Raw genomic sequence first — 12,522 nt, forward strand, 5'->3', positions numbered from 1 at the left:
TTACAGTTCCCTCAGATGAGAAAGAATCAGTGCAAGAACTCCAGCAGTACCAAATGCCGGAGTGTCTTGACACCTCCAAAGGATCACATCGGCTCTCTAACAATAGATCTTAACCAAATTGAAAAGTTTGAAAGGACAGATGAAGAATTCAAAATGTGGATTGCAAGGAAACCCAACGAAATCCAAGTTGAAACCCAATACAAACAAACAAACAAACAAACAAAAAAACTACTCAGGGTATGAAAGGTGAGATAGTTATATTAAGAAAAAAACCAAGTAGAACTCCTGCAACTGAAAAATGCACTAAAGGGGCCAGGTGTGGTGGCTAACGCCTATAATCTCAACACTTTGGGAGGCCAAGGCAGAATGGTCGTTTAAGTACAAGAGTTTGAGACCTGCATGGGCAATATAGTGAGACCTCATCTCTGCACTAATAAAAATTTAAAAAAATTAAAAAATTAAAAATTAATATATAAAAAAGAAAAATTCACTAAAGGAATTTCAAAATACAGTTAGAAGCTTTAACAACCGAATAGAACCAGCAAAACAAAGAATTTCAGAGCTTCAGGGCAAATCTTCTCAATTAACCCAGTCAGACAAAAATAAAGAAAAAATAATTTTTAAAAAATCAACAAAGCCTTCAAGAAATATGTGATTATGTAAAGTGACCAAACCTATGACTAATTGGCATTTCTGAGAGAGGAGAAGAAAAAACAAGCAACTTGGAAAACATATTTTAGGGGATGAGGAAAATTTCTCTAATCTTTCTAGAGAGGTTGGCATTCAGATACAAGAAATTCGGAGAAAACCTGAATGATACTATACAAGATGGCCATCCCCAAGGCATATCATCATTGAACTCTCCAAGGTGAATACAAAAGAAAAAATTATTAAGGGCAGCTAGAGAAAAGAAGCAAATTAGGAATAAACGAAATCCCATCAGACTAACAGTAGACTTCTCAGTGGAAATCTTACAAGTCAGAAGAAAAGAACCTATTTTTAACCTCCTTAAATAAAAAAAAAATACCAGCCAAGAATTTCATATTCTGCCAAACTAAGCTTCAGAACAAAGAAGAAATAAAGTATTTCCCAGATAAGGAAACCCTAAGAAAATTCATTTACAAACCATTGCTCAAGGACATAAGAGAGGACAGCAACAAATGGAAAAATATTCCATCCTCATGGATAGGAAGAATCAATATTGCAAGAATGGCCACACTGACCAAAGCAATTTATAGATTCAGTGCTATTCCCATCAAACTACCATAGGCATTCTTCACAGAACTGGAAAAAACTACTTTAAAATTCATATGGAACCAAAAAAGAGTTTGTATAGCCAAGTCAATCCTAAGCAAAAAGAACAAAGCTGGAGGCATCACGCTACCTGACTTCAAACTATACCACAAGGCTAAGGTAACCAAAGCAGCATGGTACCAAAACAGACATGCAGACCAATGGAAAAGAATAGAGACATCAGAAATAAGACCACACATCTACAACCGTCTGATCTTTGACAAACCTGACAAAAACAAGCAATGGGCAAAGGATTCCCTATTTAATAAATGCTGCTGGGAAAACTGGCTAACAATATGCAGAAAACTGAAACTGGACCCCTTCCTTACACCTTATGTTAAAATTAACCCAAGATGGATTAAAGACTTAAATGTAAAACCTACAACCATTAAAACCACAAAAGAAAACCTAGGCAATACCATTCAGGACATAGGCATGGGCAAAAAATTTATAATAAAATCACCAAAAGCAAATGCAGCAAAAGCTAAAATTGACAAATAGGATACAATTAAACTAAAGAGCTTCTGCACAGCAAAAGAAACTATCATCAGAGAGAACAGGCAACCTAAAGAATGGGAGAAAATATTACAATCTATCTATCTGACAACAGTGTAATATCCAGAATTTACAGGAAATTTTAAAAATTTACAAGAAAAAAACAAACAACCCCATCAAAAAGTGGGCAAAGGACACAAACAGTCACTTCTCCAAAGAAGACATTTATATGGTCAACAAACATATGAAAAAAAGCACAACATTGCTGATCATTAAAGAAAAGCAAATCAAAACCACAATGAGATACCATATCATGCTAGTCAGAAGGGGGATTATAAAAAAGTCAAGAAACAACAGATGCTGGTGAGGCTGTGGAGAAATAGGAACTTTTTACGCTGTTGTTGGGAATGTAAATTTGTTCAACCATTGTGGAAGACAATGTGGTTATTCCTCAAAGATCTTTAACCAGAAATACCATTACCTTTTGACACAGCAATCCCATTACTGAGTATATACCCAAAGGAATAGAAGTCATTTTATTATAAAAATACATGCATACATACGTTTATCACGGCACTACTCACAAGAGCAAAGACATGGAATCAACCCAAATGCCCATCAATCATAGACTGGATAAAGAAAATGTGGTATATATGCACAATGGAATACTATGCACCCATAAAAAGGAATGAGATCATGTTCTTTGCAGGGACATGGATGAAACTGGAAGCCATCATCTTCAGCAAACTAACACAGGAACAGAAAACCAAACAGTGCATGTTCTCACTCATAAGTGGGAGTTGAACAATGAGAACACATGGCCACAGGAAGGCAAACAACATGCACTGGGGCCTGTTGACTGGGTGAGGGGAGGGAGAGCATCCGGGCAAATAGGTAATGGATGCAAGGCTTAATAGGCTTAGTAGCTAGGTTGACAGGTGCAGCGAACCACCGTGGCACACATTTACCTATGTAACAAACCTGTACGTTCTGCACATGTATCCCGGAACATAAAAAAATAAATAAATAAATAAATAAAGGATACTAGACCTACCAAAAAAAAAAAAAAAAGATAGACAGCTATACAGTAATAGTAAGGGACTTCAGCACTCCACTAATAGCACTAGACAGATCATCAAAGCAGAAAATTAACAAAGAAACCCTGGACTTTAATCAGACACTTGATCAAATAGACCTAATAAATATATACAAAATATTTCACCTAACAACCATAGAAAATGCATTTTTCTCATCTGTATATGGAACATTTTCTAAAATTGACCACATTTTTGGTCATAAGACAAGTCTCAATAAATTCAAACATATGAAAATCATATCAAGCATTTTCTTGGACCACAGTGAAATAAAATTAGAAATCAGTGCCAATAGAAACTCTCAAAATGACACAAGTACATGGAAACTAAACAATTTGCTCCTGAATGACTTTTGAATAAACAACGAAATTAAGTCAGAAATTTTAAAAATTGAAACAAACAAAAATAGACAGGCACAACATACCAAAACCTCTGGGATACAGCAAAAGCAGTGTAAGAGGAAAGTTTATAACACTAAATTCCTACATTAAAAAGATAGAATAATTCCAAATTAACAACCTAATGTTGCACCTAAAGGAAAGAGAAGAACAAGAATAAACCTAATTCAAAGCTAGCAGAAGAAAAGACATAACAAAGGTTAGAGCCGAACTGAATGAATTTGAGACCAAAAACGAAACAAAAAAAACATACAAATGATCAATGAAAAAACTATAAAAATGATCCACGAACCTTTCAAAATTGGTTCTTTGAAAGGATAAACAAAATTAATAAACTTCCAGCTAGATTAAGGAGGAAAGAGAGAAGATTAAAATAAGCACAATCAGAAATAACAAAGGTGACATTACAACTGACAACACAGAAATACAAAAACCCTCAAAGACTACTGTCAACATCTCTATGCATATAAACTAGAAAACCTAGAGGAAATAGAAATAAATTCCTGGAAACACAACCTCCCAAGATTGAACCACCAATAAATTGAAATCTTGGACAGACCAATAACAAGATCTGAAAGTAAATCAGCAATAAAAAAATCTACCATCAAAAAAAAAAGCCCTGGACCAAATAGATACACCACCAAATTCTATCAGACATTCAAAGAACAACTGGTAAATTGAATAGGAGGGATTCTTCCCTAACTCATTCTATTAAACCAATATTATCCTGATATCAAAACCTGGCAAAGACACAACCAAAAAAGAAAACTACAGGCCCATATCCCTGATGAACACAGGCATAAAAATGCTCAGAACAATACTAGCCAACTGAATCCAACAGCACATCAAAAAGATAATTTATCACAATCAAGTGGTTTTTATTCATGGGATTCGAGAATGGTTCAACATATGCAAATCAATAAATGTGATTCACCACATAAACAGAATCAAAATAAAAAACTGTATGATCTCAATAGGCACAGAAAAAAAAAAGTGTTCAGTAAAATCCAACATCCCTTCATGATAAAAATCCTCAACAAACTAGGCATTGAAGGAATATACCTCAAAATAATAAGAGCCATATATGACAGACTCACAGCCAACATCATACTGAACAGGCAAAAGTTAAAAGCACTCCCCCTAAGAATTACAACAAGATAAGGTTATCCACTCTCACCACTCCTATATAGTACTAGAAGTCCTAGCCAGAGCAATTAGACAAGAGAAAGAAATAAAAGGCACCAAAATATGAAAAGAGGAAGACAAATCTTCTGTTTGCTGATGACAAGATCCTATACCTAGAAAGCTCTAATTTTCTCCAAAAGAATCCTAGAGCTGATAAATGAATTCAGTAGTTTTAAGATACAAAATCAAACTGCAAAATAAGTAGCATTTCTATACACCAATAACATTTAAACTAAGAAACAAATTAAGACATCAATCCCATTTACAATAGACACACACACACACACACACACACACACACAAAATACCTAGGAATACATTTAACCAAGGAGGTCAAAGATCTCTACAAGGAGAACTACAAAACATTGCTGAAAGAAATCAGAAACAACATAAATAAATGGAAAAACATTCCATGCTTATGGAGTTGAAGAATCAATGTCATTAAAATGCCATACTTCCCAAGTAAATTACAGATTTAAAGCAATTTCTATCAAATTGCCAATGTCGTTTTTCACAGAACTAGAAAAAACTGGTCCAAAATTTGTATGGAACCAAAAAGAGCCCAAATAGCCAAAGCAATCCTAAGCAAAGCCAGAAGCATAACATTAGCAGACTTCAAACTATATTAGAAGGCTAGAGTAATCCAAACAGCACAGTACTGGTACAAAAGAAGACACACAGACCAATGGAACAGAATAGAGAACTCAGAAACAAAGCCATACACCTACAATCAACTGATCTGCAACAAAGTTGGCAAAAATAAACAATGGAGAAAGAACATCTGTCTTAGGCTGTTCTTTCATTGTCATAAACAACTACCTGAGTCTGGGTAATTTATAAGGAAACAAGGTTTAATTGGCTTATAGCTCTGCAAGCTGTACAGGAAGCATGGTGTCAGCATCTGCTCAGCTTCTGGAGTGGCCTCAGGAAGCTTACAATCATGGTGGAAGGTGAAGGGGGAGCAGGCATCTCATATGGTAGAAGTAGGAGCAAGAGAGAAGGGAAGAGGTACCACACACTTTAAACAATCAGATCGTTTGAGATCTCACTACAATAAGGACAGCAGCAATCCATGAGGGATCCACCCCCATGACCCAAACGCCTCTCACCAGGCCCCAATTCCAATACTGAGGATTATTTTTCTTTCTTTTGTTTGTTTTGAGATGGAGTCTCGCTCTTTCACCCAGGCTGGAGTGCAGTGGCAGGGTCTCGACTCACTGCAACCTTCACCTCCCAGGTTCAAGCAATTCTCCTACCTCAGCCGCCTGAGTAGCTGGGACTACAGGCACACACCACTGCACCTGGCTAATTTTTTGTATTTTTAGTAAAGGCAGAGTTTCAGTATGTTTGCCAAGCTGATCTCAAACTCCTGACCTCAGATGATCCACTTGACTTGGCCTCCCAAAGTGCTGAGATTACAGGCATGAGCTACCATGCCTAGCTAGGATTACATTTCAACATGAGATTTTGGCAAGGACAAATATCAAGCTATATCAACACCCTATTCAATAAATGGTTCTTGGAAAATTGGCTAGCCATATTTAGAAGAATAAAACTGTATCCCTACTTCTCACCATATACAAAAATTAACTCAAGATGGATTAAAGACTTAAATGTAAGACCTCGACCTATAAAAATGCTAGAAGAAAATCTAGGAAATACTCTTCTAGACATTGGCCTAGCCAAAGAATTTATGACTAAGACATTAAAAGTAAATGCAACAAAAACAAAAATAGACAAATGGGACTTAATTAAATGAAAGAACTTCTGCCCAGCAAAAGAAACAGCCAACAGAGTAAACAGGCAACCTACAATAAGGGAGAAAATATTTGCAAACTATACATCCAGTGAAGGTCCGATATCCACAATCTATAAGAAATTTTAGTAAGTCAACAAGAAATAAACATTAAAAGTGGGCAAAGGGCATGAACAGACACTTCTTGAAAAAAGAAATACAAGCAACTAATAAATATATGAAAAAAATTCAACATAACTAATCATCAGATAAATGCAAATTAAAACCACAAGGAGATACCATCTCACACCAGTTAAAATGGCTATTACTAAAAAGTCAAAAAATAACAGATGTTGGTGAGGATGAAGAGAAAAAGAAACACTTATACACTGTTGGTGGGAATGTAAATTAGTTCCACTCCTATGGAAAACAATATGAAGATTTCTTAGAGAACTAAAAATAGATCGATCTACTATACAACCCAGCAATTCCCATTACTGGGTATCTACCTAAAGAAAAATAAATTATTCTATCAAAAAGATACCTGCAGATCCTTTTGTAGTTCATGAACATGATGATTGGGTGTTCATGCACATGTGTGAGATGTGCCACCCTCTGAATCTTGTTATGACATCAGCACAATATCCATCTGACCTGAAAAGGAAAAAAAAAAAAGCACTTGCACTCATATGTTTATCACAGCACTACTCACAATAACAAAGGCATGGAATCAACTTATATGTCCATCAGTGGTGTATTGGATAAAGGAAATGTGCTACGTGTACACCATGGAATACTACATAGTTGTTTGCAGCAACATGGATGGAGCTGGAGACAATAATCCTAAGTGAATTGATGCAGAAACAGAAAATCAAATACTGCATATTCTCACTTACTTACAAGTGGGAACTAAAGAATAGGTTCTCATGGAAATAAAGATAGAAGCAGTAGAAACTGGGGACTCTAAAAGGGGAGTGGGAGTGAGGGAGCAAGAGTTGGAAAAACTATTTACTGGATACTACGTTCACTATTTCAGTGATAGGTTCACTAGAAGCCCAAATCCCAGCATTATGCAATATTCCCATGTAGCGAATCTGCACATTACCCCTGGAATCTATGATATATATAATCTATTATATGTCTATATTCTATATAGATATTATAGTTATATAACTATTTTATATTCTATATATAATAGATGTTTATTTTCTGTATATATTTAAAAATTTATGAACACTCAGATTTTGGCTTACCATCTGGCTTCTCTTGATAAGTGTTTCATGTGTACTTGAAAAAAACCTGTATACTGCAGTTATTGAGTAGTCTTCTATAAATGTCCATTGGGCAAGCTGATTGATAGTGTTGCTCAAGACTATCTCCTTATTAGATTTTGCCTTCTTGTTCTATTCATTCCTGAGAGAGGAGTTTTGAAATTTCCAACTGTAGTTGTGGAATTTTTTTCCTTTTTTCAATTCTCTGTTTTTGTTTTATGTATTTTGAAGTTGTGTATTTAGGTGCATACACACTTAGGATCATGTTTTATGATTTCCTGATGAATTGTTACTTATTAATCATTGTGAAATTTCCCTCCTAATTTCTGGTGATACTCCTTGTTCTGTATCTACTTTGTTTTATATTAACAGAACTTCTCTGGTTTTCTTATGATTAAATTTCCTTGTTTGTCTTTTTCTATCTTTTAACTTTAACTTATATTTATATTTTTAATGTATTTATATTTAACATAAGTCTTTTGTATTTAATATGTGTCTTTTATAAACAGCTTATAGTCAGCTATTTCCTTTTTTTTTGTAGAGTCAAAGTCTTGCTTTCTTTCTCAGGCTGGTCTCAAACTCCTGGCTTCACGTGATCCTTCTGCCTCAGCATCCCAAAGTACTGCGATGGCAGGTATGAGTCACCCTGCATGGCTAGTGTTTGCTTTTTAATCAAATCTTAAAATCTTTTTTTGACTGGATTTTTTGGTCTATTTATATTTAATGTAATTATTATGTGGAGTATTACTGTGCCAATTTGATAATCACTTCCTAATTTTTGGCTCTGTTCTTCATTATTTTCTCCCTATTTTCTGCCTGTTTTTGAATCAACTAAGTACTTTCTATTATTTTATTTTATCTTCCCTTTTGGTTTATTAGCCATCCCTCCACTTTATTTCTCAGAGGTAATTTTAGGGTTCATAATACACATCTTTAGCTTATCACTGTCAACCTTCAAATAATATATATCACTTCACATATAAAGTAAATACTCTTTAACACTCTGTCTCCATTTCAGCCCTATCTTTTGTGCTGTTGTTATCACGTGTTTTACTTGTTCATGTGCTATGAACCCTATAACACATTGTCTTTCTTTTTAAATAGTCAGTAGTCAGATGTCTTTTTAAAACTTCAAGAGTTGAGAAAAAATTCAAATACATACATGTGTTTACCATTTCTGGCTCTCTCTCTCTCTGTGTCTGTTTTTTTTTTTTTTTTTTTAGACAGAGTCTCACGTTGTCGCCCAGGCTGGAGTGCAGTAGCGTGATCTCGGCTCACTACAGCCTCCACTTCCTGGGCTCTAGCAATTCTCCTGCCTCAGCCTCCCAGGTAGCTGGGATTACAGGCACATGCCACCACGCCCAGCTATTTTTTGTATTTTTAGTAGAGATGCGGTTTCACCATGTTGGCCAGGCTGGTCTCGAACTCCTGACTTCAAGTGATCTGCCCGCTTCAGCCTCCCAAAGTGCTAGGATTACAGGTGTAAGCCTCTGTGCCTGGCCCCATTTCTGGCTCTTTTTATTCTTTTATGTAGATCTCAGTTTCCATTGAATGCCATCTTCCTTTGGGCTAAAACATTAAAGAGAGTTTCAGCCCAAAGGAAGATGTGCTAGTCGCAAAGTCTCTCAGCTTTCGTCTATCTGAAACTATTTCATTTTACTTTCATTTTTATAACATTTTCTTTGGATATGATTTCTAAGTTGACAGGTTTTCTTGCCACCACATCAGATGTTCCAGTTTTCTCTGATTTGAGTAGTTTCTGATAAGAAATCAGTGATAATTGATAACTGAGAACAATTGATGATCAGTTGTTCTCGTGTTTGTTTTTGATATGTCTTTTCTTCTGCCCTCTGGCTGTTTTTAAGATTTTTTTCTTTATTGTTAATTTTGCATATTATTGTTAATTTTACATATTACTGGTTTACATCAATTGGATTCTAATATACTATGGTCTGGTTTTCTTTGTGTCCATCTTGCTTGAAGAACACTGAATTTCTTATAGCCATGGATTTATGTTGTTCATGTTATTTAAAAGGTTTCAACCATTATTTCTGTAAATATTTTTCACCACTTCAACTTCTCTTGTGTCTCCTCCTGGTATTCCAATTACACACATACTAGACTCCTTTATATAGTCCCAGAGCTCACAGAGATGCTATTCACTTCCCTCAGCATTTTTTGTGTCATCTCCCCATTTATATAATGTCTATTCTTCTATCTTAGTTCATTAACCTTTCTTATGGACTGTCTAATCTGCTATTAAACTCGTCTTATAATTTTTTCCTTTTAAATGTTACATCTCTCAATTCTAGAATTTCCATTTTATTATACTACATTTCCCTTTATTAAGATTCCCTATTCTCTCACTATGCTTATGCTACCCTTTAAAATCTTGAATATAATTATAATAGTTGTTTTCAAATTCTTGTTTACTAATTTTATCACTTTTCCCATTTCTTTGTTTCTATTTTTCTGACTTTTCTCTGGTTATGGATCACATTTTTATGTTCATTTACGTATGTAGTAAATTTGATTGTACAGATGATATTGTAGACATTATGTTTTTGGAGAATTTTGTCTTCTTTCATAATAGAATTTTGTGTTTTGTTCCACTCAGCATTGAATTTGCTCAAGGATTAACATGTTCCTTTTGAGGTTTATTCATAAACTTTTTAGGACTGGAATTATGTCTACCTTAGGGTTCTGCTAATTTTATTCCTAAAGTATTGCTTTTCTATAAGTTTTATTGCATATCTGGGATGTTTAGCAAAATGTCTCCACTCTGGCAGATCAGAACGCAATCATCTTCTAGCACTGTGCAAACTCTGGGGTTTGGTTAGCTCACAGGTCTCCAGTATTTTTTTCTCTCTGGTAAATGCTTTTAGCATAGCTTTATGGAATTTGTTTAAATTTGGCTAAATATGAAATTAGCATATATACAGGTTAATATTCAGCCAAAGACTCAAAGGGCTCCCTATGCAGACTTCTGGAACTCCTTCTCTACTCAATTTCCTTTTCCCTCTTATCCTGTTTCCAGAAACTCCGACTGCTTCAGTAGTCTTAAATTCTGATCTCTATCTTTTTTAGCTCAGTGATGTAGCTGTGCTCTGTTTTGGCTTTTTTTTCACTGCCCTGCAGTCTGAAAGGTGCCTTCAGGCAGAAAGCCACGGTTATTGTGGGGTTTATCTTGTGGTTTCCCAGCTCTCAGAGAGCACAATCTTTCACTACCTTTGGTTCAACATCAGAAAACAGTTATAGTATTTATCCAGGTTTATGATTATTTAGTACAAGAAGGCTAGTGCACTTCATCATGGCAAGAAGCTAAAGTTCTAAAAAATATTTAATGTATGACTACTTGGTACAAGTGCTGTGTTCATCTTTGAGCTTTGCAGACAAATGGTACATCTCAGGCCTCATGTAGTATAGTACCTTGTGGAAAAGACACCCAGATAATTAAATTCAATGATTTCAGAGAAGCTTTAATAGAGGAATGTATTCTGTGACATAGAGATTGAGAGGAGAGACATTTAACTCTCTGAGGAAGTCAGTATAGAATTCCTAAAGGAAATGGCATTTCGCAGGGAATTTTTATTTTGCCAACTGGAAAATAGAAAGATACCTTAAGCACATGTACAAAAGAGTGAAAGTGACTATGTGTCTCTGGAGGAAGGGGATATAGTAAGATGCACTAGGTCATTATTGCATAGATTGCATAGGGCTGGAGAAAAACTGTTAAACCTGAAAAATACGGTCCAGATCATGCAAGTCCATCAGTGTCACATTATATAGACAATCTTAGCCTGTATAGGAGCATAACAACATCATGATTAAAAGCAAGGTTTCTGTGAGTTCTAGTCCATGATGTTCTAGCTGGGACTTTGGGCAAATTTATAATAAACTTCATGGAGCCTTTTGATTTGTTTGTTTGTTTTTTTTAATAGGATAATGCTAGGACCTGTCTTCTTATCCTATTGATGGTTACTTTAGCTAATGCCTGTTAAGCACTTAGCCCAGTGTCTGGCATTTAAGTACTCAAAATTGGTAGCTGCATATGTCATTGTTATTATTTCTGCCAAAAAATGTAGCCAGAGTTGGTTTGTGAGATCCTTTGTTTTGTGACGAGGTACGTATATTCATTCAACCTTGTTGTCTGAATGCGGGATAAATCTCATGTAGGAGAATGATTAAAAGAAGGCTAGAAAGTGCAGAATATGGAATGTGCTGGAAGGTATGCTCAGTAGAGACCAAGAAGGTCAATCTTCCGTGTGTGGAAATGGCATGGTAAGGGTGGCAAGCAGTGCCCTTTGCCCTGACCCTTTTGGAATGTATTTTACCTGCATTTGCTCTACAGCAGAGAAGCCCGATGAGGGGAGGTGATACTGAGACACTGAAATCTCATTGCCAAGTGTAATAAGCTCATATATTCACTTAAGAATGTTACAAAAATGGTGATACCATTTTTTCTATTTGTGCAAGATTGTGCTTTTTTAAATGGCCACAATGCTATCTCTAATCCTAGATATTTTTCTTATAATATAATGTTGACCTGAAGCAAATAAGTCTGGCTGGGTTTGTTATGGGAGCAGGAGTGAGTTCTGTGGCTTGAACCGAGGACACCTGAGTCCAAGTGACCTTAATCTGGATCATAAAAGATGATACAGGTGACATCAGGTTTTCTTGAGATACTTGCTCTTGAAACCCAACTACCTTGACATGAGAAAGTAAAGACTGTAGAGGGAGGCTGTGTATAGGTTTGTGGGTGACAGTCCCAGCTGTGGTCCCACAACCAGTATCAACAATAACTACAACATCATTTTATATACTTTCTCTTTAATAGTTACTAAGCACACAACTACCAGTACTTAAAATCCTCAGTTATTAACTCACAAAAATGTGAAGACTGACTGAGCTAGAAATTCTAACTGAAAAAGCGTAGCAGAGGTCATTGTACCAATGATATTGTTTAGTTTATTCTCATTAAACACAATTTGCTGCCTATAAGAAACTGAAAAGAGTTTGCTGAAACTGGATTCTATCTCCCATAGCAATTA

General features: G+C 35.5%; 1 non-coding gene across 1 annotated transcript; it reads left to right on the forward strand.

Moving 5' to 3' along the window:
- The first annotated feature begins 6,750 nt into the window (after window positions 1-6,750).
- On the forward strand, window positions 6,751-6,855 carry LOC115892227. Its single transcript, XR_004052116.1, has one exon. It is a non-coding gene; the product is annotated as a small nucleolar RNA U13 (small nucleolar RNA).
- The last annotated feature ends 5,667 nt before the right edge of the window (window positions 6,856-12,522 follow it).

The sequence above is a fragment of the Rhinopithecus roxellana genome, chromosome 1 (assembly GCF_007565055.1).
Source record: "Rhinopithecus roxellana isolate Shanxi Qingling chromosome 1, ASM756505v1, whole genome shotgun sequence".
Classification (NCBI taxonomy): Eukaryota; Metazoa; Chordata; class Mammalia; order Primates; family Cercopithecidae; genus Rhinopithecus; species Rhinopithecus roxellana.